This window comes from Ictalurus punctatus, chromosome 6, assembly GCF_001660625.3.
Source record: "Ictalurus punctatus breed USDA103 chromosome 6, Coco_2.0, whole genome shotgun sequence".
Classification (NCBI taxonomy): Eukaryota; Metazoa; Chordata; class Actinopteri; order Siluriformes; family Ictaluridae; genus Ictalurus; species Ictalurus punctatus.
The window spans coordinates 7,733,201-7,760,060 of NC_030421.2; the positions used below are offsets into that span (position 1 = coordinate 7,733,201).

Here is a 26,860-nt window from a genome sequence, read left to right on the forward strand (position 1 = left end):
CCCATTGTGAAGGACTATAGGAAGATTAAGCCTGCCTTGAGGTTAACAGCTATGAATGCAATTGACCAAACCCTAATCGCAGGCTTTTAATGATGCTATAGAAATAGAATATTAAATGAAGCCAAATGATTTTGCACATCGGGGGTGGGTCCTGTGGAGAAATCCTGCAAACAGTTTTAGCCACAGGCAACTCATCACTACAACACTCACACACTCACACAAACTGAACAGACTCAAATGTATCCATCAGGCTATAATGATTAGTTCTTAGCAATATGGTCAAAAAGTCAGTAAGTCAGTCGCTCCAGGGTTCTGGCTGAGCAGTGAAGGAAGCTCAGTCTCTGCTGTTTATTCAAGCTTCTGCAAACCTATCAGAGCCATGAAAGAAGCTCATCCAAAATATATTACAGGATTTCCACTTCAGAATAAAGGCTTCTCCTCATTCTCAGTCGGCTGATGCAGATAATTAAATCGGATCTAAAGAACTCAGCCCACGCAGCCATGCCTATTGCACAGAGACATGCTGAGAAGCAGGGTGTTGAGTCTCTGGCGAGAATTAGCATGCGATAATCTGCTCCTGCACAAATGGGAGATGGGTAATAACTGGGCGTTCGACAAAGTCAGACAAAGTCAAGAGTTTACTGGTATGTCGATTGTGTCAGTGCAAGCAATGGAGCATTATGAAGCAGGGAACATGTGGCTGTGTGGGTTTGCAGGTTTCTGAAAATCTAAGCCATCAATTTCCATCTGGAGCTCCCTCCTGCTGCTCTGTGCATCCACCGGTCCTCCATGTTAATCCTTCTCCACTACAAATACCCCGATCCTGCCCATCCCTCGGCGCCAAAGGCAGAGAGAACATCCCGTATTGACCATGGGGGGTCATGCAAAACCTTGAAGCACTGCAGGAAATGACCCAATCGACCCTCCGCTTGCTTCCTCACTCTCAGCAGTAAAGTCACTTGCTATTAGAAGCACAATCCAGGATAACGTCACTATTAGGCGCTCTCGGCATCAGCCAAACCAGGATGGACATGCAGGAATTACTCAGTCCGGTAATGAAGATGAGACTTTCCAGATTTAATGGAAAATGACCTCTCGTTAAACAGAATGTGCTTAAACAGGGCAAGCACAATGACACAAAAAATATGAAGCAGTTGTCTGTGGTAAATACTCAATGAATTTTCAATAGGACAACTGGACTGGAACTGGAGTTCACATTAATATATGCGATTGAGCCAATTTGTAACTATAACACATTGGTTGCAATGTCACATTTTCAGGCGCTTGGGGAGACACCATCGATCCAAACTTCCAAATTTTTTCAACCCACCATGTTTGGAATACACTTCTATAATAATGCAGTAGGACTGCTGGAACCCAAGAGTAAATCAATCTTTAGTGATTTCACCTACAAAGCTACCTCTAGCTTTGAAAGTTAGGGAGAACACAGATCCTTCCTTTGGCTAAATACAAGTACAGCAATACTCATTCAAACGGAAACCCAATGCAGTATGTAGTATACATCCCCAAATATGAAGACGCAAGCATCAACTACATTATTCAGAAGTACTGAACCTTTCTGTGCACCACTTTCCTCACATGGCCACAGCTTCCTATTCTCGTTTACTCACTGATCGGTTCCTTCCGTAATTGTTGATAGTTTGTATGAAGTCTAACACGTTGTCTGAATGACCGACCTTTTGCATTTCTGAGTCTCGTCTTGGTTCCCCAGGCCTTCGTTTATAACCCCGTCTCCGATTTTGACCTGTGCGTGTTACCTGGTCGTAATTACGGACTATCCGGTCTCTGTTTTTGCCAGCCTGTGTTTTGACCTCTGCCTAGTGTACTGGTGTATGTTTAACTCTAAACATGCTTTGAGTCGACATTCGTATCCTGCATCTAACTCCTGCACCTACTCAGAGCTATAAGGTGATGTGATCAAAAAGCGCCTGCCAACCACACAACTCTGCCAAGTGTAACAACCACCTTTCAAGCAATAGTTAGATTTTAGTTATTTATGGTGTTTCCATTATGGGCAAAAAACAACAACAACAACAGCTGGACGGAAATTGCACTAACTCTGAAACGCCATGATAAACAATATGCTGGTGGTGCAAAATAAATAAATAACCCAACACTTGAGAAGAGGAAAAAGGAAATACCCTGCAATTCAAAGGCAATTTCCTTTTGATATTCCAGAATATGGAAAATATCTCCAGTACATATATCTGCAGTCAGAGTGTTGAGTGCTGCATGAAGAGAGAGACAGAGAGATGGAGAGAAATCCACAGTACCACTGAATGTTCATTTATATACCGAATACCAAACACAGTCCTCTAAACAACTCGAATATTAGTACATTAGTACTACACAAAAGCTAAGAAGCAACAGTTACACTGCATAATGAACTTAGAGATGCATACAGAGAAGTAATCGATGGCTTCTTGGAGAAACATGCTGCCTCCATGGAGAGCTATTATTCCAGCAGATCTCTTAATGGACAAAATCAAATCCAACAAAAAGCTTAGCGTTGAGAGAATGGATAAACTGCAGTTGCTGGAATGGAGAACCTCTTTCCTTTTTATCCTCAAAACAATCTGAATCTGAAGTTAACCCGATCCATGTGTGACACCACTTCTTTTTGGATTAAAAATAAGGTTGGACTAAATGCTTGGAAATGTGCTCCCGAGCCAAACGTTATAATCCTATGCACTCCGGCGAGTCCTCCTGCACGCTTTCGCCATGACATCATCCGCAGAATAACATAGGTTTCACAAAATTGATTCCAGATAACCCTTGGAGGCAGTGCCAGGGAAAAGCACGTCTGTTCATTTCTACTCAGGAATATAAAGAGAAAACAACATTAAGAATTTCCTCTTCAACAACCTTGCCTGCTCGAGAATCGGCTTTGTACTCTTTGAAAGGAAAAGAAAAAAAAAGAAAAAAAATCGATCATATTCCTCCATGACCTCAAGATTTATTCAACAAGCGCTGGAATTTAATGAAGTTCACATGACATCCATTCAAGCCGGGTAAAGAAGTTTCAAAAAGTCATAACCATATGTGACAGGGGCAGTAAGACAGTGTTTCATCATGAAACAGACACTGTTTCATCATGCAATATGGTATTATTCATGAGGTATGAGAATCCAGACTTTACAGTGGACATCACACGGTGAGCCTTTAACGTTGCGGTTCACTGAAATTCAATTTCAGCCTCCATGAAAAGGCACTGGAGCAGATTCATAGGTGACTGGCCCCCCACACCCAACGGTTCTATTTAAATAACTTAAAATGATAAACTCATTATTAACTCGGAGGATCACTCCATTTAGAAACAAATAGCAGCCGAAGACAAGTGGGCGTTTACGCATTATTGGCTCATTACTGGATTCATGATTACAGCATATGAAGCTTAACCCCTTTGAACCCTAGACTACTTATATTCAACTATATACATTTCTTTTCGAGCAGGACATCATAGACAAGGCATCATTTATGTTGCATGATAAAGCGACCATGATCATCATGGTCGCTTTTCTTCTTTATTTCCCCCCTAAATTTCCCCACAGTTTACTATTTGCTAATCCCTACCACATCTGGTAAGCTGAAGTCTAACGTGTCTCCTTCGAGTACAGTGGCCTGTAAAGGAAAAAACACATTTAATGAAACAAAATCACAAGCGCAGATCAGAAAGGACAAGAGCAACACCGAGAATTCGACAGCAAGACTAATAACATGGGCCAATCTAAAAAAACACAACAGCCAAATTATAGCGAGAACAGCCTAATTAAAAACTTAATTAAATCAAATCATTTTTATTTGCTGGTGTGTTTTTGGTTCAATTCAATTCAGTTTTATTCGTATAGCGTCCACTTTTAACAGTGGACATTGTCCCAAAGCATCTTTACAGAAATATATAAATTCAGGATATAGATTTTATATGTATGAATTCGTCCCTAATGAGCAAGTCAGAGGCGACGGTGGTGAGGAAAAACTCCCCGAGACTCCCTGATATTATGAGGAAACCTTGAGAGGAACCAGACTCAGAAGGGAACCCGTCCTCATCTGGGTGACACCCAGTGCAATTATAAATAAATCCCTTCTATAAATGTGCTAACACTACATGGTCAAATAGTGCAGCTGTGCAAGCAGGAAAATTCATTACAGTTTTCACATGAAGTCTGCCTTGTTGAACTTCTCCACTGTTCACTGATAGAGACTTGAGTGCAGAACTGTTTGTGGCAATTGTAGTCCTAAGCCATCAGAGCATTAATATGAATTGAGGTCCAAAGCCATCTTTATGGTTTTTAACTGGTACCATCGTCAGTAATCTCAATGATCATTAGGCTGCAGCATGTGGGGCCATCCTCAGCAGCAGCACGTGACTTCCAATTGTTGAGAACTCCAACCAGAAGTAGGGCATCAGAATGGATCGGGCAGGTCCGGAGAGCAGAAGGGGACAGGATCACTGGTATCATAGGAGTATCATGTGTAACTCGACAGAAAGAGAGACGGGAAGAAATTCTGTTGTGTTTTCTGTATTGCACTTATGGGCCACAATCATATCTGAGACATATGAAGTCAGTCACACATCATCATGAGGCAGCTGAACATGCTGAGAATAAACCATTAACTGCTCTGCTCGGGTCTGCTCCGTTTACCCATCCAGATGGACTCCTTTGATTGGTCAACATCAATCTAATCACCAGGGGACCCTGGAGCTATGAGGTGACAATTCCAACCACTGAGCCACCATACCATTTGCCAAAGTCGACGTTTGGTGACAGTCAGTGAAACATTTCAGCATGACATTTAAATCTATGGCAGTGGAAACTATTAGCATTTTTCAGTCCTCACATCATTTACACACTTAAACTGTCAATGTTTAGCTGCTGAACTACCTGGAGGTGTTTGCTATCGAGCTCAGTAGAGACTATACCACTGCACCATATAATTATATGATGGCTGTTTGGTGTGTTCAGTAAGAGATTCTATGATATAAAATAATAAAAATAATAAAAAATAATAATAATAAATCAGGTAGAAATTCAACATGAAGTTGCTTTTGTTTGTTTTTAAAAAAAAAAAAAAAAATGAAACCCAACTTGGCTTGAACCATAAGCAAGTCGTTATCCATATTTACACGACAAGTTGAGGCTAAGTCCAAGGAGGTCAAGTGATTAATGAGTGAAATGAGAGCAATTCTTAGCTCAATTACCAACATAAAATTAAACACGCAAGCGCTGAACACTTCTGAATATCTGCACATCTTCCACACGCTATACCAAGTAGAAAACAGATGACTCTAAAGGACTGTATTCGTACAGGTCACAAAAGGTCATGAGAGCTTATTGTGAACAGCACGCTGACTCGGTGATCAGGAAGAGATAACAGCTGTCAATCCCCAGCAGATGAGTAGACGGTTAATCAAACCGAGCAGACAAATCTTTTATTAGCGCCGCGACGAGAAAGAAATTATCGGCTGTTCGGATCGAGCTTCTAAATTAAGCCTTTCAAATTGAATGCGTCCAATTTAAGAATGTGAATATGCTTTCTTTCATCTGTATTCTGTCTCCATTTCTTGGGGATGAAATGGCAGTAAGTGACTCCCTGAATGACAAAAGCACAAAAGACACCTTTTCTGACGACGTCTTGAAGTGGATCCTGATGCACACTGTTATTATATCACACACATGCTAATCAAATACTTACTTTACATCTTAGTGAAATGAGATAATGCGGTTAGTCAGTCGTGCTTTTATAATTATATTAGCTGATGTTTTTATAGGGAAGATATCAAGTAACAGGTTTAAAGAGGCATAAAGGTGGTTTGTTTAATGTACTGTACATCAACAGTAGGCAGGCTTTAACTTAAACTGGGTCATTTCACCCAGGACATGACTGTGTAACTGCGATAACTGGTAACTTGGCATGTTAATAACTCACGTACTGTAGGGTTTTTTGGACCCTATGCGATCAAAGTCATATATTCCCAGACACTATATTCCTACAGACATACATTTGTATGGATTCTTGTTTCCAGGATCATTTGTCATTATTGCCCAATGTCCTCAGGGCCCTGGGTTCCAAAAACTTTATTTTCTTAGGACTCCATGTGCTTAGGGACCAATGTTCCCAGTGTGCTATAGCCCCAGAGCCACACGGTTCAAGAACCCTATGTACCTCGGACACTACACTGTAGGAACCTAGGAACAAAGGACTAGGGACATCTAGCTTTTGGGGAACATAGGATCTTCAGGACATAGTGCCATAAACCCTGGGAACAGATAAATAGATAGGTCAATACTTTTATTAATCCTAGAGGATGGGATCGATTGATCTATCTATCTATTATTATTATTATGGTTTTAATGCACTATGGTCCCAGAGCCAGATGTTCCTTGGTTTCTACATTCCCAGGGTTCTAAGTTGCCTGAATCATACATTTTTATGGCCCCATGTTTTCATGGACCTGTGTTCTGAGGACTTTATGTTCCCAGAACCCTATGTTCTCATGACCCAATGTTCTCAGGGCTCTGTGTTCTGAAGACCCTGTGTTCTACATTTCCATAACCCTATGTTCTTATGGCAATGTTCTGAGGACACTATATTCCCAGAGCCCAATGTTTCCACGGATCTAGGGCCTAACATTCCCAGAGTTCTATGTTTCTCAATACCCTGTGTTCTTATGGTTAGTGTTCTCAGGATCCTGTGTCCTGATGACCCTATATTCTTATGCCCCAATGTTCTGAGGACTCTATGTCCCCAGAACTCTATGTTCCTGGGGCCATGTGTTTCCAGGGTCTTACATTCTCATGGTTCTATGTTCCCTACCGTATGTTCTTGTGGTCAAATATTCTCAGTGCCCAAGAAACCTATGTTCCCAGAACCATGTTTACAGGGCCTGTGTTCTGAGGACTCTATGTTTCCAGAGGCCGGTATTCTTAAGGCTCTACGTTCTTAGAAGCCTATAGTCTTGCACAGTGTTGTAAGGGTCCTGTGTTACAAGGTTGTTCCCAGACCCAACTGATCCCCAAACAATGACCTTAGAAACCATTTCAGTTCCATCATGTAGCATATTAAGGGAAAATGCAGCTGAGGGACTTAGGGAAAACATGGGGCCTAATGAACACAGATATTGCACTGGTTAGTATGGCTTCACTGGTTTCTGCTTGTGTTTATCTGTGTTAGCATTTATTCACTATAATATCCTCTACAAGCTGATCATCACTGAGTAAGTGCATACTCTATTACATAAGCACATTTAAAACAAGGCTTTAGAGCCTGAAACAGGTTTAGTGAGCCCAGTGTCACAGAATGGTGACTAAATGAGCTGCAGATTTTCTGCAGTATTGTACCTCACACACAATCCAGCACAGAGCTGCCAATTATTTCAGCAACATCAGCCCAACTCCACAAATCTCCAAAAGGCAGAAATCTTTTACAACACTGTACAATGTGAGCGTGTTCCAACTTGACTCGGTTCAGATTGAGTTCAGCCTGTTATCATGGGTCTGCATGAAAATTTGAATAAAGATTAAGATTAGCATTCCGAGCTGAACGTCAGCCCGATTTATTTGAATCCGTTTCACCAAGGTTTTCATAACCACGGAGATATTATTGGATAGAAATCTTATACAAATTACTTAGCCCTCTATCGCAAGTCAGCCTTCTTGTCTAAGATCCTGTTTACATTTGGTCATATCATCCATGTAAGGTATAAAACACATGTGGGTATGCTGTTATAGGAAAATAATCAACAACTGGGTGGTGTGATGCAACTCAACACAAAACGTAGTTACTGTTACAACCCAGAAGATGATTATTTCCCAATAACAGGTGTTTTAATTCTTCTTATACTTCAGCAAGTTGCCAATAATTACAATTTTTTCATTGATTTTTGAACTAAACATTATATTTTTATTTATTTACATGTAATGTCATTTAAATACAATTTTGAATACAACCTCTTTTACCTCTCTTAATAAATTAAGAAGACCAACTTGTCACCGAAAAGTCCCTGCCTTGGTGGAAAACTTACTGACTGTTACAAAGCACTGAAACTGGAGACTCCTTTCATAAAGGTTTGTTTCCTTACAGAAAGCTATAGCTATAGATGCATTAGATACGATAAAGGTAAGATTTGGGGAGGAAAAAGGTCTCCAGTGGTTAAATGGGTAGAGTTGAATAAGATTTGAAATATTATTTTTTAATGATTCATTTCACTCATTCAGCCTGCCCCTATTTCCACCCATGTACCCAAAGCTCCACCACCAAAACTTGCGGCTGTTCCACTAGAGTTAGCATGCTAACTAGCGTTATCCGATAGCAAGGACTGTCATGACGTTACTTTCAAGTGCACTTGGACATTCAACGGCTTGAAAGCCAAGTTACAAATTCATAAACATGCTTCTCCCCCACTTGTTCTGCGACAATGGCTTAAACTATTTTTAAAAATCATTTCTAAATAATTATCCACAGTTTTTGTGTTAGTGAGAAATGAAAAATACTGACTATTGCACCTTTAAATTTTTAAATAACAATACATTGTTATTAGTATATTATTTAACTTCTAAATTTCCTTAAACATCAACAGTCAGTGACTCTCAATGACTTTGTATATCTGTTCATTTTTATGTTTTAGATGTAACGTGTGTGATAAGTTCCACTAGAGACTATACAGCTCATGTGGTTGTTTAAAAAATAATAATAATAATTAAGATCGAAGTTAAATAGAGACTTAAGAGACCATTCGAAAGTGATTTTTGTTCCAGGATAGTGGAATTGCATGTTATATTAAGTGCTCAAGACAGCTGCCAGGGAGTCTGATGCACAAATGTTCCCTCAAATAATCATTAAATGAAAGTGCCAGGCAAAAACCAATGAAGCTTGCGGGCTAATTTTTTATTACAGCAAGAAGCCAGGACCTCGATATTAACAGTACCACAACTATGTCAAACATACAAGTATGTAATAATATCAGCAAAAAAATGATCAATTTCAAACTCACAAAAGTCATAACCAACTATTTAATGCTCTTTTTTTTCTCTCTCTTTCTTTTGTCAAAGCAGTTGTTTCGCCCCTGTAGGAAACTCAAAAGAATTTATGCAGAGTGAAAATTTTCCTCTGAGAACCTAATCAGTGCTGGATCTATTATATTTTATCTTTTAATCTCAGTGTATTCATTCTGAGTGATTCATCACTTAAACACCAAAAAGAAATTAGGGTGTTATGTACGCAAGTAGAGTGATTGTGCACCCACATATCATTTGCAGCCTGGAAATCATTTCAGGAGCTGTGACTGCATGTGTAAACTAATAAGATTTGAGGGTATTGCATTTGTGGAGGCCTGCTTCCTCCATTGTAGGCCAGAATAAAACAGTCACTGTGTTAATTCCTTGAATGTATGACCCATTGTCTCAAAATAATGAAAGGTTTTATTTAGCTAATGAAGAACTTTTTGTCTAAAACATCCTGTTTGTCTAGAACTGTTACAGGCTTCTTTTAAGTACTCTGAAAATCAATGAATTGATTTTTCTGCCAATAACTGCTGCACATCTAGGTTTAACAAAGATGTTTTATATATATATATATATATATATATATATATATATATATATATATATATATATATATATATATATATATATATATATAAAAAAAAACCTGTGTTGCGTTTGTAATTGTTTTGATATCCATGTGAGGAGAGTATTTTTGTGAATCTTTTGAACAAAAAATCAAAAAGTTCAACAGCAAAGACAATTTTTCACAACCTTCTTTGTTCATATTTACCAAGGGTGCCAATATTAGTTGAGGGCACTGTACAGTGCTGGACAAAATCACAGACTGTAATAAACCATCTCTGCTTACACAAGCTGTGGATCAGCCTTGAAAGATGAGAACTGAAACCTGCCCATCATGACGAATGATGATCCTTCAAAACACCAGATGCCAACATCAGTCTAAAGCTGTGTGAAATGCAAAACCTGGGACAGTAAGCCAGTCTCCTGCATGGCACATTTATTTATTTTTTTTACTTCAAAAACGACAAACGCTACTGTTTAATTCCAGTCAGCATATACAGTGAGGAGAGGTCTCACCTGACAGAGAGCAAAAAGCGCAGAAAGTCGGCGGTCTGCCAACAAACGAAGCTCCAGCTGCTTCTAAACATAATCGCCCTCTCTGGCAGCGGCAGGGGGAGAGGAAAAAAACTCGCAGCAAGAGACAAACCTCAGCTCTGCCAATAAAACGCAGCGAGTGTAGGGTTATTTTTTTTTGCAAGTCTGTAGGTCCTGACATCCATGTTATGGAAACGGAAGGCAAGTTCTCCAGCCAGGGTACATGGACTTTTTCCAGTAACAACTCTTTCTCCAGTGTAGCACGCGAGTCCGAGCAAAAAAACCCAAAACAAAACAAAACAAAACAAAACAAAAAAGGACATTCCCGAGCGGCTGTGTTCCGCGACGTTTACATTGATCCACGAAGAAATGCTAAATTAAACCTCAGATAAATCCTCACATCTGGATGTAGCTAACTGCATGTACACTGCCAAATTCAAGTCAACCCTGCAACCTGAATATGGGCGCTCGAGACGCAAGCAAACTCCAACGGAGACATCACCTTGAAATGTGGAAGGCGACGGGAGCTGATTGCCTAAAAATCCCCACACATTTATGTTTGAAAAAGAAATTTTTACAAAGGTTAATTATTGGATGAAAAAGCTACTAATAGGGCCTGGGAACCTCTCATAAAGAATACATGGATCTATGATCATGCTAACTAGAAACACCCACAATGTCCTCAGTTTATACGTTATGCTATTAGCTATTGTGTCTTTCACTACTGCAAGATGTCAGGAGGTCTTTTTGGTGAAAGTCAGGGAACTGTTGAACTATGAAAGTGCTAAGTTTAGTTACCGACTTGAGTTTTCTTACAATTATACCGTGTTTTACTGGAGGTAACTTTGGTACCAGGCACACAGGTAAATAACTGCTAGTAATCCAGTCAGGTAGATGAGTAAGATTTCAGTATCTCGAGTCTTGATTAATTTAACAGTAACCAATCCTGTTAAAATATATCATAACCAAACTTACTAAGTTTTGGTCAGTACTAAGTTAGCTAACCAGATTAGCTAGTTAACTTGTTCTCTGGCTAATATTAATGAAAAAAATTAACAATAGGTAATCAAAACACAGCAAAACAACCAAGATTTTGGTTATTACTAACATTAGCCAGATTAGCATGCAAGTTATCGGTTTAAAACTTTTCTGGTTAGCTAGTAAACTAGCTCTCATTTGTGACCGGGAGACACAGGTGGCATTTCTTATTACTTCTCATTAAATTTAACAATAGCTAATCTGGCCTAAATACAGCAAAACACATTATTAAGATTACACAAGTTAGCTAGCTATATTAGCATGCAGGTGCTGTGGCTAGGAAGTAAACTAGCTACCATCTGTGACAAGTAGACATGAGGAGTGGGATTTCAAAATCTGAATCTGAATTCATTTAACAGTAGGCCATGATGTCAAAATTTATCACAACAACAGAGATATTGTTCATTACAAAAATGAACCAAGTTAGCTAGCTAGTTTCACATGTAAGTTCTGTGGATAAATGTTGTGCGATTAGCTAGTAAACTAGCTAGCATTTGTGCCAAGTAGACACGAGTGGCATTTCAACGTCACGTTTAGTTTAACAGTCGCCAATTCTGTCAAAATAAATCATAACAGAGATATTATAATTAGTAGGATCAAACAAGTTAGCTAACAAGATTAGCATGTAGGTTCTGTGGCTAAAGGTTTGCTGGTTAGCTAGTAAACTACCATTTATGATAGCCAATCCTGTCGAAATACATATCACAACTACCAAGATTTTGTTCATTACTAACATTACACACGTTAGGGTGACTAGATTAGCATGCAGGTTCTCTGGATAAACGTTTCTTGTTAGCCTTTGTGACGGGTAGACACGTGTGAGCCAATCCTGAGGAGAATATTCATTACTAACATTATACAAGTTCGCTAATGAGTATAGCATGCATGTTCCATGGCTAAAATTTCCAGTTACTAGGTAATCATCTAACAACATGCACGTTATTTAACACGTCATTGGTTCAAAGCTGTTGAGGCTATTTTGTGAGATCACAAACTGACCTCATCCATTTATTTATTTATTTATTTATTTTTTACAGAAATCCTAATAAATTCTTGGTTTTCAACGGGGAAAAAATGTTAAATGTATATAATCATAACAAGCCATTTAAGATGCGATAACCATTTAAAAACACGGTTACTTCAAATCCCAGGACTGCAAGAGAGCCACTACCACTCAAGAGACCCTTTACCCCTCAACTTGTTCAGCTTTGTGGTTGGATTAAATTCTCCCTTGCTTGTCTGCCAAGTGAATAAATGTAATGGAAGAAACTAGGCATGAAAACGCCAGAACATTTTCTCCCCATCCATCTTTGTAAACGTGAGCTCAGCCAAGGGTATCAACATGCCTATGGACCCCAAATATCCATAATCATATCTGTTGGACATTTATAAATGACACGGAATTAATCAAGGTCACTCAACAGGGCTGATTATCCAACATCAAAACCAGCCACTCTTTATTAACCTGAAGTACTCGGACTCAGAGGGATGTTTTCTCCGAGACTCTCAGAGACGCTTTCTCTGAGAAAGGAGCTGGCTTTTTTTTTTCTTCCTCGTAGAAGAAAAAAAATAGCCGTGTGTGAAATCAACATGACAAATCTTAATTGCTGTTGCTAAAAGTCGCTATTTATGCAGAGACCTTTTATTCACAAGGGACAGGATCCGGCACTCACAACCAAGCCTCAGTATGCCAAATGACTTAGACGTAACTATAAACAAAGGTGCTAAAAGGTGTGTCCAAGTAAAGTTCCATTAAATGCTAATAACGCTTAACGGTCATCCACTGTAATGAAGCTGTGTTAACTGACAGTTCCTCATGTAGCCACTTCCTTACAAATTCATCCCAGATTTGTAAACTAGAGGCTCGTCTCACATTTCATTCCAAGGACGTACAAAATGGGGGTAATTTAAATGGAGGCAGCTGATCCCATTTAGCGCAACCCGGAAAGGTGGGTGAAAAGTACGAGTAAAAATTGGTCACACTGAAAATCAAAGGCGGCGTCATGACGGAGGTGATCTTAGGCTCGAGCGTTTGATGAAGGCCTCTTTCATGGTGCTTTAATCACTGGCAGGTTTAATCCTTAACAACTCTCCATGAAGACTAAATAGCTCCCAAAAATTGGGTTCAACATCCTGGTCAGTATCACATTCAGTATATTGAGTGTTTAGAAGTAATACAGCAATTACTGAAGAAGTAAATGGCTAAAAACACTCAGATCTTGAAGCCAGAACGCTGCTCTTAGACAACTACCTAGGGTGGTGACTCATCATCGACAATATGGACTCAATTTGAGAAAACATGTTTTTCCCCCCGTTATGTTTCTTTTAACACACTTCTCCGCTCTCTGAGAGCCAACGGTGGAAACATGACTGTAACCCTGGCAGCTGTGAAAGGAAGCCAGCAATGACATGGGAACTGTAAACAGAACCACTCGGCTACCGAGGAGGGGGAACGGCCTCAGAAATCGTTCAAGGTCACATCCTTGAAAAGGCGCCGCTCAACTGTGCTGCATGCAGAGAGCTGTTAAAGGTCTCGCAGATCTACCGGAAAGAATCTTCCTCACAGGAGGACAAAGAGTTATTTTTTTTTGTTGCTTTTCCTTGTTTTGTTTTTTTCCCCCCTTTCCAAAGGAGTAGGGTTTCTCCTGACACCCTCCTTGAACATGCTCCTTTTTTATTTCTACCTGGTGTTTGTAACCAGCTGATTAAACTAAAAACGGTTTTGCAGTGGGGTTTTCAAAAAGTGATACTTGAAAGACACAGGGTTTTGAAACGATTTTTTAGAGCACTAGTACCACATAAATGTCAAATCCACAATTCTGAGTGGTCAGAAGGTGTTGATGAAATTTCTATAACAGCAGCTCTGACAATAGTTCTGGCTGTAAGAGGAAAAAAATAAAAAATAAAAATAAAAAAATAAAATCACAGGTTATATAAATGCGCTCGTTCTAATCGGCTAGCGTTTCTATAGTGACAGCTCGTTCACAGGAATCTGTATGGCAGACGCTCCACGCAATCATAACTTGTTACTTAACAAAGAACAATATATAATCGTTGGCATGGTGAGCGGTTTATTGAACACTTATGGAAGGAGTCTCCAGTGTCAGCACTTTGTAACAGTGTTTGCATTTGCTCAGTAGCGATATTTATTCTTAAATAAGATTTAACAGGAGCTAGCTTGTTTCATGAATGCTCTACAACATTAAACTATAAACAGGTCAAATATACCATGTTGTTCTTTACTAAAAAACAAAACAAAACAATAAAACACTAATTGCTAGCAAGCTGCTGTGGTGTAAAGGGAATAAAAGCCATTGTGCTGTGAACTCTGCTTTACATTGACCCGAAACGCCGTCGTTGATTACTATCCTATAACACCATGCTCAGTCATGTTTACTCCAATTACAGATTAACAGAATGATCCAAGTGGAAAGGAAAAGGTTTGGATGGAGACTGCCCTGTTATTGGTTATTTACCCGTTTCGACCCTGTAGCTGGTTAATGACGAGTACATTTAATGATTATTTATTTATTTATTTAAATTTCACAATTTGTTTTGCTTGTATGTTGTTTACTGGGTTACTGATCAGAATGTCAAGGGTTCAAGCCCCAGCACTGCCAAGCTGCCACTGTTGTGCCCTTGAGTAAGATCTTGAACCCTATCTGCTCCAGGGACTCCGTATCATGGCTGACCCGCTACGCCGACCCCAACTTCCTAACATGCTGGGTATGCGGAGAAAGAATTTCTGGGAAAGACAAAACAGCTAAATCTAACTCACTTTTGAGCCTCAAAATGAGAAATGGGACTCTTGGACATCACGGACGCACCGAAATACGGAATGCAAGATCTGAAGTGTGCAGTTTGTGATGGGTTTTTCAACAGGGACGCTGAAATACAGTCACAGTGATTTACTCTGATAGTTCCTTGCTTCATACCGAACCCTGTCAGCTTGCTAATTAGCCAACACATTAAAGTAAAGAAGAACGTCGGCTGCCATGTGCAGATGGACTTGTTGGCTACATGAAACCCGATTTGACGGTGGCTGAATGCTTGATTTGTTTTTATTATTACAACATTCATTACTTCTTTCGCTGTATAAACATTTCCAACCATCATTTAACTGTTTAAAAATAAATTAATTACAAGTGAACGCAGTGGCTTATGGGTAATCTCAGTCTACAATCCTCACCAAAATCATGTACTCAGTCAGCCAAGTGGTTTGTCTCCCCCTTTGCTAACCTTTGATATTTTGTTTATTTCTTGAAAAACATTTTAATCCATTTCTAGTGGAGCATCCACTAAATAAGTTAGTTCCTATTATCACTTTCTTTATAGCAGCTATAAATAGTCGTTCCCTCACCAGCCTCGTCGTTTTCCCGTCTCTTGAAGTTAATAAGACAGAGAAAACAAAACGAAGACAGATTGTCATGTTATTGAGAAAACGGAAAGCACGGAGCCTTCCGTTCTGAAAACTTCCCCATGTCGGAACGGGGCGCATTTTTAATTTGTTTATTATTAACCTTAGATTAGATTAGATGTCGATTAGATTAGATGTCGATCGTCCAACATACGCGTCCCTGTGAATGAGCTGTTACTATAGAAACGATAATGCACATATTAGAAAGAGCGCATTAATATGTCTGTGGTTTGATTGACAGCTGCACCACTGTTAAAGCTGAGATTATAGAAAATTCATCAACATCATGTGAATCAGATTCAAGAATTCAACAGCACTGAGGTGCTCCTAAAATCATTGGTATGCAGAGCTATTCTTGGAGTACTCAGGCCCTTCTCCACAGGACTGGAGTGAACATCTTGACCCGTGGAAGGACATGCCGAGGTTGCTAGCCAAAGAGACAGCCCTTGACGAGAGAAGGGAAGGTGGAGCAGGTGGAATGGGAAGGAGACGGAGCCGCTGAAGGCCTGAAGGTGAGGGAGGAAGGAAAATGGAGCAGAGAAAGAGATAATAAAATAACAGTCTAACAGCCAGGCACTGAGACACAGCTGCTTTACGATGAGCACTTATTGATCCACCGGTGTTGTTAAACCTAATCAGAGCGCACACACACACACACACACACACACACACACACACACACACTTGATCCTTATAAGCAAAGTTCCATTGATGCATCAGTGCTGCCCCAAAGAAGTGCCGTTTTCTATCAGAACCCAATAACGCTGGTAAAAAAAAAAAATAAAAAAAAAAAAGACTCGTGTGGCATTTGAAGAGGCCTTTAAACAGAGTCTTTTCACTCCTTATGAGAATTAATGAAATACTGCCCTTGGTCATTCAGCTGGACAGAAAGCATCCTCTCCAGGGTTCCATTATAGAGGGTTATCTCAAACAAACACCTTGTCTGGCCTGATACAGCATCAGAGCCAGGGAGGGGGGAAGCCATACCCATGCAGTGGAGCGTAAAGTGACCATTACCGGTCACTTTATATATATAAAAAATAAATAAAAACATTTTTAAAGAGGGAATGCACAGTGGGAGGGTCGAGGGTTTACTTGCTCAAGATTGAGAGAGATGGCGATTGAAAGTGGAGGGAAATGGGAAAATGTGAAGAAAGAGAGATAGGGTGAAGAGGAATGGAGAATCAGTGTAGTGAGGGTAGGGAGAGAGAGAGGGAGAGAGAGAGAGAGAGAGAGAGACGGAAGGACATGAAGACAGAAGGTAGGAGGTAATGGAGAGACGCTAAAGGAAGAGACATGGAGAGAGAGAGAGGGGGGTTGAAAAGGAAGAATAAATACGGAGACTGAAGGTACACATGAATAGAGAAAACTATGGTCAAATCATATGCTGTGCCTTTAAGAGACTGTAGATTCATTTGCATATTCATATAGGTAGTGACATCATTATCATCATGTGTTGGGGCACGGCGGCTTCGTGATTAGCACGTTTGCCTCACACCTCCAGGTCGTTGTTTGTGCTAGGCTAATCTTCCTAAGGGAAGTTTATAGCTACGAGTATAGCAACAAGCAACACACACCTCGACAGCCTTTTTTTTTTTTTTTGGGAGTTGTTCGATATCTCAAACAGATTTGCGTGTGGTTTTCACACTTTATAAACGCGCTGTTATCAGGGTAATAAGGTGTGTAAAAAAAATATATATATATATATATATATATATATATATACACACACACACACTGTGTTATACAGTAATTACCACCTCTGATCTCATACACTCCATCGCACTTCCACGAGGGACGCGTCCCCTCACGAGTCACGGCAGCGGCGCCGTGTTTAGTTTCATTCTATTCTAGCGCACAGCTTTGCTTACACGCCAGTAAGAGTCTGAGTCGATCACGCAAACACTACGTCGTTATTAGGTTTATTTATTGCAAGTTTACAGTGTTGAATGTAACTGAAAACGGAAACCTAGGCCTGTGTATCATTTGCGTTACATTCTTAGCATTTAAAACAGAGCAGACTCTAATTTTCGGAGAAAGCTCAGCTCCTTTAAATGTTCGCAGAAAAACGTTGGAGATCTTCTACCAGTATGTCGTTGCAAGCGCTGCCATCTTTCCGGATTATGCTGGATTACAGCTGGCGAACCAAGAAGCTCAACTCAACAAACTGACAAAGGAGGCTGGCTCTGTCCTGGGATGCCCTCTGGACAGCTTTGAGGTGTTTGTGGAAAGACGTGTAACAACTAGACGTATAACAACTAAACAGACTATTATCCATCCTGAACAGCGTCTCACCTCCCCTCCATGGTCAAACAGCAGAGCAGTTTCAGTAAAAGGCTCGTTCAGTGATCAGCCTGTATAACAGTTCATCACTGTGCTGGGACGGTATTGTACTGTAGTCCGTCTGTAGATCACAGCACATACATGGTTCCATATCGGCTGTTTTGCACCATACACTATAATAATCGTTCATCTTCACAGGGGTTAATACTCCAGTATTACACCTTCACATTTACTCAGAAGGCTTGGTGTGTACGGTGGTTTAGTGGTTAGCATGTACGCCTCTCACCTTCAGGGTTGGGGGTTCAAATCCCATCTCCGCCCTGTGTGCACAGAGTTTGCATGTGCTTCGGGGGTTTTCTCCGGTATTCCGGTTTCCTCCCCCAGTCTAAAGACCTGCGTTGTAGGCTGACTGGCATTTCTAAATTGTTCGTAGTGTGCGACTGTGCCCTGCGATGGCTTGGCACCCCGTCCAGGGTGTCCCCCACCTTGTGCCCCGAGTTCCCTGGGATACCCTGACTCTGTAGGATAAGCAGTATGGAAAATGGTGGGATGGGTTATTCAGTAATGAACAGGTTTATGTTTATTTGTATTTTTCTGTAAACTCTTTCTTGCACACTCTGTGTTTTGGATTCCGGCTAATTGTGAATCTCCCTCTGGGATAAATAAAGTGACGGATGGCTGGATCTATCTATCCATCTGTCTATCATGAAACGTGGCATTATTTGGTCAGTGTTTTAAAACTATCAATTATTTTGGACTTATCAAATCCCATGTAGCTCTGTTCCACTCTGTAAACCTGATCCGTTCACATCAGCCGCTCTCGCTTTACTGATCGGATGGAAGCGGTGTTATCGCTGTACAAACGGCAGCGAGAGATTATCAGCTGCTCTGTGGTTTTATCGAGAGCCGCTTCATCACGCCCGCTGCCTTTTTCTCCTGATTTAACATCAGTGTTGAGTGCACCACGTGGCTGTGTCCTGATTAAAAAGCTCTAACAGCTGAAGCCTCCTCTAATTCCCCCCTAGGGATCGGAAAAAAAAAAAACACACACAGTGCAGGCTGATACACACACACACACACACACACACACACACACACACACACACACACACACACACACACACACAATTTCCCAACTGCCCAATATTCCAAATCTAACCTTTCACCGCCCCATACGTGTGTGTGCAGGATCTTTTCCTGTGAGCATTCTGATGCATTCACACAATAAAACACATAAACACACACATATGGGGCAGTGCATTAGCAGTGTAAAACATGGAAATTTCTGCTTCCAACACAGCATACATTCACACACACACACACACACACACACACACACACACACACACACACCTTTCAATAGGATGCTGCACAGAGAGTGAGAGAGCATGTGTGTGTGTGTGTGTGTGTGTGTGTGTGTGGTTAGCGTAACACACACACACACACACACACACACACACACCTTTCAATAGGATGCTGCACAGAGAGTGAGAGAGCATGTGTGTGTGTGTGTGTGTGTGTGTGTGTGGTTAGCGTAACCTCTCTCAAAACATCTGGGCCATACAACGCTGGTTAAGATCACTACACACAGACACACGCGCTACTCAGATACACACAGACACACACATATGCCCAGAAACATATACACGTACACACACACCATACATACACACACACACCACACTCATAATCACTTACATACAAACACACACACACGCACATATAAAACACACATACAGACATGAAAAACACACACACACAAATTAAGCGAAGCCCCCCAAACCACGCTGCGAGACACACTGACACTCGTCGCTGCTGATCAAATGAACTGTAACACTTCCACTCATGCATGAAGCGCCACTGTGGCCTCTGTGTGTGTGTGTGTGTGTGTGTGTGTGTGTGTGTGTGTTTCAGTCAGCTGCCAAACACTGTAGCTCCATGCGTAACTAAATATTTCAGACTGGCACCACGGAGGTCATCACACGTCCCTCTCGTCCGGCGCACGTGTTAATTAAACGGCCAAATGACACGTCGTCCATCAGAACCAGTGTGTGTTTAGTTTCGCACTGAAGCTAGGAAGCTAATGTTGCTAACGAGTGAGAATTGCTCATACAGTAGTAATCAGATTAGCACTGGCCAAACTGCATGTCCAAATCACCACTCCCACCTCAAACAATACACACACACACCACCAGCAACAAGATTTGCCTGTAAACACCTCGATATAGTCGATGCGAGTGTCTGTGCAATGCTAAACTAGCAGATACACCCTTCCATTAGGCTATCAACATGTTTTCAAAACAAGCAAAGCATCTTAGATTGAATGCTGAAGAATGATCAAAAGTGTAAAGGGCTAATTAGCAAATTTGAGACATTTTGTGTAGAAGCACTTTTCCTACATATAGTGTCGAAGAGTTTATGATCCTTAGATCTCTGCTGAATGAAGGCCTTTAAAATAGCAAACTTTAGCATCGTGAGCATGCGTAAATCTCAGAGACGACCCGAGTTAACACACAGGCGTGCAGCTCGTAATGATCGCGTGTAGATAGTACGCTACAGAGCCTTTCGAAGCGTTGAATGCAAGGATAAATTTGATTCTCAGTGCAACAGTGAGCCAGTGAATATGACTACGTGACTATAATCTCAGTTAAGTTGGAAAACGTTTACTTCCTACCTCAGATATTCAACGATGTTCTTTCCCTTAGCTAGACAGCATTCTCACGGATCGCTAATCTGTGGAATTCAGCCTGGTTAAACCGTCCCGTACTCGTGTGTTGAGAAATCACCCATGATTAGTGTATTGGGGTGGATATGCCATATCAGACCCAACATGGCTGCTTCCCAAACAACGCTCTCCAACACTGCTGATGAGCCAAACTAAACCTTCCGTGTGATAATACGGACTTTCCGATGAGCGCGTTTGTAGCGTTTCCATGGAATTTTCCACACGTTAAGGATCGTTCGATTTTTCAGTCAGGGCTCGAATAGATGTGTCAAAACAAAAGAGGAACGTTCCGGGGAAAACGGGGGTGAATGAAATAGACGCTGTTGAGACAAGTGGTACTCATTAAGCAGGTTTCTATCCGTAAGATTTTCCATACGATTGTCCCCTTTCTGGCTCGAGAAGATAAAGCGTTTTCGACACGTGAAATGTTGTGAAAATATTGCGGACGATGTGCAAATGTGCAGTCAGTTGGCGGGATTTGTAATACGGTCCATCTTCTATGACAAAATACACCGGCGGGCAAAGCAGAAGAGGGACGGAGCAGGACAGCTGGACTGAGGAGGAGATTAGAACTTTTGTTAATACAATTCTATAAAATGTTGTGTGTCTGTTGAACGATAGCTGGACAGACGGATGGATGGATGGATGGATGGATGGATATCATTGCTTCTGGGGCAACATTAAAAAGATAACAGCAGTACATTAGCAGATCATACTGTACTTCATACACTGTGCATGGCTAGACTAGACAGATGAATAGATGGATGGACAAATGGGCTGAATGTATGGATGGATGGATGGATGGATGGATGACTTCTGTGCATCATCATTTATATAGAGTATCAGCACTGCACTGACTGTTTTTACCGCACTTCTTCAGCCACCAGGGATGGATGGATGGAAGGATGAATAAATGTGTATTGCTTCGGGGAATCATCATTAAGATAACGGCATCACATTTACAGATTAACCTCACTTCTTCATCCACCATCTATTCATCCTTCCATCCATCCATCCATCCATTAATCCTTCAAAACAGGTACGTGGATTTGTGACCTCCATCCATCCGTCTTCTGTAACGCTTATCCTACACATGGTCACTGGGAGCCTGGAGCCTATCCCAGGGTACTCAGGGCATGAGGCACCCTGAATGGGGGGGCCAGCCCATCACAGGCCACAAACGCGCACACACACACACACACACACACACACATTCACACACACATTCACACACACATTCACACACATTCACACACTGTGGACAATTAAGAAATGCCAAATTTGGACTGGGGGAGGAAACCGGCGTACGCAGAGGAAACCCCCGAGTCATGGGGAGAGCATGCAAAGGTTCCGAGGTGGGACTCGAACCCCCAACCCTGGAGATGCGAGGCAAACGTGCTAACCAATTAATAATTATTAAATGGTTATTAATATTTTCATTGACATTGTGTTCTTATAGATGGTGCACAGAAGAGAATTCTGTGTACACACACATCTGCCAGATTAATAAGAAGTGATGGCTGACTGGATGGATGGATGGATGGATGGATGGATGCACGGCTGACTGGGTGGCTGGATGGCTGGATGTAGAGATGGATGGAAGGATGGATGATTGATAATAAGACAGCACTACAACACAATCTTGCATTCTTAATCTTGAGACATTCCACCGATGGACAGATTAAACGTTCTCCCACTTAATCCATTCATCTAATCTGATGGACGGGTGACTGCATGGATTGATGGACAGATAGATGGATGAATATAATCCCTGGATGGAAGAGTGGAGGCATGGATGATATTAAGTGATGTTGAATGCTTGAATGAGTGGACAGACAGACAGACAGACAGACAGACAGACAGACAGGTTCACAGAGTCAGCAGACGAGTTAAACACTCACTAAGTGAAATGAGAGAAACAGCTTCAGCTGCCAAAACATTAGAAGGTCAACAACATGTTGCTCTCCTCCACGCTCTGTTTTTCACTTTCCATGTATCTTGTACACACTTAGAAAGTTTAGAACCTTTAAAAGGTTCTTCGGTTGTCCCTCTGAGAGAACCAAAAAATTTTCTACATAGAACCATACGGCAAACTGTTCATCCGCAAGGGTTTCACAAAGAAGCTGAGAGAGAGAGAGCAGTAGAGAGAGAGAGAGAGAGAGAGAGAGAGAGAGAGAGAGAGAGAGTGAGAGAGTGAAAGAGAGAGAGAGAGAGAGAGAGTGAAAGAGAGAGAGCGAGAGAGGGGGGAGAGAGAGAGAGAGAGTGAGAGAGAGAGAGGTGGAGAACGAGAGAGGTGGAGAGAGAGAGAGTGAAAGAGAGAGCAATAGAGAGAGAGAGCGAGAGAGAGGGAGGGAGAGAGAGAGGGAGTGAGGGAGAGAGGGAGGGAGAGGGAGAATGAGAGAGTGAGAGAGAGAGCAAGAGAGAGAGATAGGGAGAGGGAGAATGAGAGAGCGAGTGAGAGAGCAAGAGAGGGAGAGAGAGAGAGGGAGGGAGAGAGAGAGGGAGAGAGGGAGGGAGAGGGAGAATGAGAGAGCGGTGAGAGAGAGAGAGAGAGGGAGGAGAGAGTGAGGGAGAGAGGGAGGGAGAGGGAGAATGAGAGAGCAAGAGAGAGAGAGAGAGAGAGAGGGAGGGAGAGAGAGAGAGCGAGAGCAAGAGAGAGAGAGAGAGAGAGGAAGGGAGAGAGAGAGAGGGAGAGGGAGAGTGAGAGAGCGAGAGAGAGAGCGAGAGAGAGCAAGAGAGAGAGAGAGAGGGAGGGAGAGAGAGAGAGGGAGAGGGAGAGAGAGAGGGAGAGGGAGAGTGAGAGAGCGAGAGAGAGAGAGCGAGAGAGAGCAAGAGAGAGAGAGAGAGGGAGGGAGAGAGAGAGAGGGAGAGGGAGAGTGAGAGAGCGAGAGAGAGAGCAAGAGAGAGAGAGAGAGGGAGGGAGAGAGAGAGAGGGAGAGGGAGAGTGAGAGAGCGAGAGAGAGAGCAAGAGAGAGAGAGAGAGGGAGGGAGAGAGAGAGAGAGAGAGAGGGAGAGAGGGAGGGAGAGGGAGAGAGAGAGAGGGAGAGGGAGAGTGAGAGAGCAAGAGAGAGAGAGGGAGGGAGAGGGAGAGAGAGAGAGAACACTGGTATGGTTTGAAGTAGATATGTATATAAAAGAAACTCCAGTATAATGTTTAGCTTTTAAGTCTGCTGCTCCTTTAAACACATTTGAACTTTTTCTCCAATAGTAAACAGAATATGCAAATGATTTTGTTGGAATTTAAATCGATTGATTTTTTTTTAACCATTGCTGTATTTTAGTAAAGATTAGTGTAGACTCTTCCTCCCCACAGCTCCTTTGTGTTTAACAGCTTGGGTAAAAAAAATAATAATAATAATAAAATGAGCGAGGGAGTTTAGCGAGAGCATTTGTTAGCACTCAGCGGGGTCCCTCAGAGAGACGCTTCAGAGAAGTAAATAACTCAAAATTTTAAAGTAATTTCACAGAAAGAGGCAGAGGGTGATCACACACAAACACACACTCACACAAAGAGAGAAAAAGAAACAAACAATGCCAGAGAGACATTCATCTCTGCCTTAGGAAGAATGCTGTGTTTACCTGTTCAACTGAGAGGCAGCTGCTGTGTGTGTGTGTGTGTGTGTGTGTGTGTTCCGATGCAGTGTGTGAAGCGCTCACTCACAAACTCACAACATACCAACACTGCCATCTTGTGGATAGTACAAAATGCTGTATTGCAACACAGGTGTGAGTGCACACACACACAAACCTGTATTCATTTAGAACATGATGAATGATGGCTACAGTGTAATAACTTAAACCCAAATGTCCAGTGATAATACAGCAACAATATTTCAAAGGGAGAAAACAGAAAACAGATGGATGGACAGAGACAAAGAGAATAAACATCATGCAACAGATAGAAAATGGAAGGCTTGTTTTATACAGAGAGAGAGAGAGAGAGAGAGAGAGAGAGAGAGAGAGAGAGAGAGAGAGAGAGAAAGTAAAAGAAAGAAAGGATGGATGAGATCCATGGAAGGCCTTTTTCTGTTAAAAAAAAAAAAAAAAAAAAAAAAAAAAAAAAAAAGAAAGAAAGTAATTCACATTCAGACAAACAGATGGTCTTCCGCCATAATGGTTCTTTATATAGTTTAGGGGTTTTTAGCTTCTGAAATGAGTTCTGTTGAACCCCTCGCTGATACAAAAACATTGTGTTGTATAGTTGTACATGACAGCATTATGGGTTCCCCCAGGACGGCAGTGGAGAAGCCCGTGGGGACATGAGAGGACATGAGAGGAATCGGACACGGCATTACATCAGCGTATGATTCTCTTCCTCTGAATCTGATACAGGTGTTCCTGCTGTAATTACATATAGCAGCTCAGAATACACGCATCACCTCCAAGACCAAGTTATACCTCCACTGTGTGATTACCAACAGCTCTTAACACACACACCCACACACACACACACACCCACACACACACAGACCTCAACACACACCTTCCAGAACGCCCACCTGTACCGGTCAGTAATAGGTGATACTAAACTCACATGAACTCAGCTTGCTCTGAAATAAATAATGATCCCTAGCTACTTGTAAATGTAGCTAAAACTGGTGAATAAAAATGCTCTGGTGTTAAAATTCTGACACGTCAACACAACATTCACCAACAAACACTAACAAGACTGAACATTGTGTTGGTGTGTTGTAGCTATACGTGTTTGTTACTGGGTTCCACCCATTGGACATTCGGCTTGGCCGTTCTGTTACTGAACATTTTAAATCCAAATGAATTAAAATGATGGTGTTTGATGGTGTAGGAATCTTGGTTTGTATTACAGATGTGGCTATTGGACACTGGTGGTTTGAAGGTGTTTTAGTGTTTAACAGTCTGCAGTGGTGTTTGATAGAGAATACTGGTGTTTGATGGGGTTTGCGGGTCAGTGCTGGAATTGATGGCTTGAGAATGTTGGTTTGGTAGTATTTCATGGAGAATGTTGGTATAGATGGTGATTTATGGATAATGCTGGTGTTTGATAAAGAATGTTGCTGTTTGAGGTTTACAAAAATGGTGTTTGCTGATGCTGAATGGGGAATGTTGGTGTTTGATAGTGTTTGTTGGTGTTTGATAGTGTTTGTTGGTGTTTGATAGTGTTTGTTGGTGAATGTTAGTGATTGATAGTGTTTGTTGGTGAATGTTAGTGATTGATAGTGTTTCTTGGTGAATGTTGGTGATTGATAGTGTTTGTTGGTGAATGTTGGTGTTTGATAGTGTTTGTTGGTGTTTGTTGGTGAATGTTGGTGTTTGATAGTGTTTGTTGGTGAATGTTGGTGTTTGTTGGTGAATGTTGGTGTTTGATAGTGTTTGTTGGTGTTTGTTGGTGAATGTTGGTGTTTGATAGTGTTTGTTGGTGAATGTTGGTGTTTGTTGGTGAATGTTGGTGTTTGATAGTGTTTGTTGGTGTTTGTTGGTGAATGTTGGTGTTTGATAGTGTTTGTTGGTGAATGTTGGTGTTTGTTGGTGAATGTTGGTGTTTGATAGTGTTTGTTGGTGTTTGTTGGTGAATGTTGGCGAATGTTGGTGTTTGATAGTGTTTGGAAATGTGAGCCTAGATCACTGTTAATATACATCTGGGTCATATGGTTCCAGTTTGACACTGAATATGGCATTTCCATGCATAATATGACACACACACACACACACACACACACACACACACAGCAATGCTTCAGACATCTGCATCTGTAACCAGCAAAATCCCTTTAATGATCTCAGCAGGTGGGAGTTCACACTGAAAAAAACCTCCACACTGACTCTTCACACATCGAAGCCTCATAAAATTTGTGCATAATCACGCAATAAAACGGCCAACTCGCTTTGTCACTGAATGCCAACGGTTTCATTTCACACATGCTGTCCATCAGTGAGTCAGTGAAACACGCGCACGGGTGTTATTTCTCGTTGAGAAGACACTGCATAATGTCTATAACTGCTGTGCTACTTTTCCACCAGTTAATTCACTAGAGTCTTATTGGCAGGCTGTCATTTGGCCACCACTGGCTTCACACACACACACTTGTTGGACTCTCACACACTCCCCAGTGATACACCAAACAACCCTGGACTTGTTTAAAAACAGGGGGGAAGCTATAGAGTGGCCTATGATCATTTGGGCTCGCCTCTGAGAAGTCTTTCATAAGCAGACTGGCCTGTTAGCATTTGGCCTGTTAGCATAGCATGCCCCCCACCCCTTATGGTAGGAAAGAACAAAATGATTTATATCAGAGTTTT

At 41.4% G+C, this 26,860-nt stretch overlaps 1 protein-coding gene across 3 annotated transcripts in view; it reads right to left on the minus strand.

The window, feature by feature from the left end:
• Positions 1-26,860, minus strand: part of znf385b (zinc finger protein 385B) — a 210,200-nt gene that overhangs the window by 125,141 nt on the left and 58,199 nt on the right. The window lies entirely within an intron of this gene.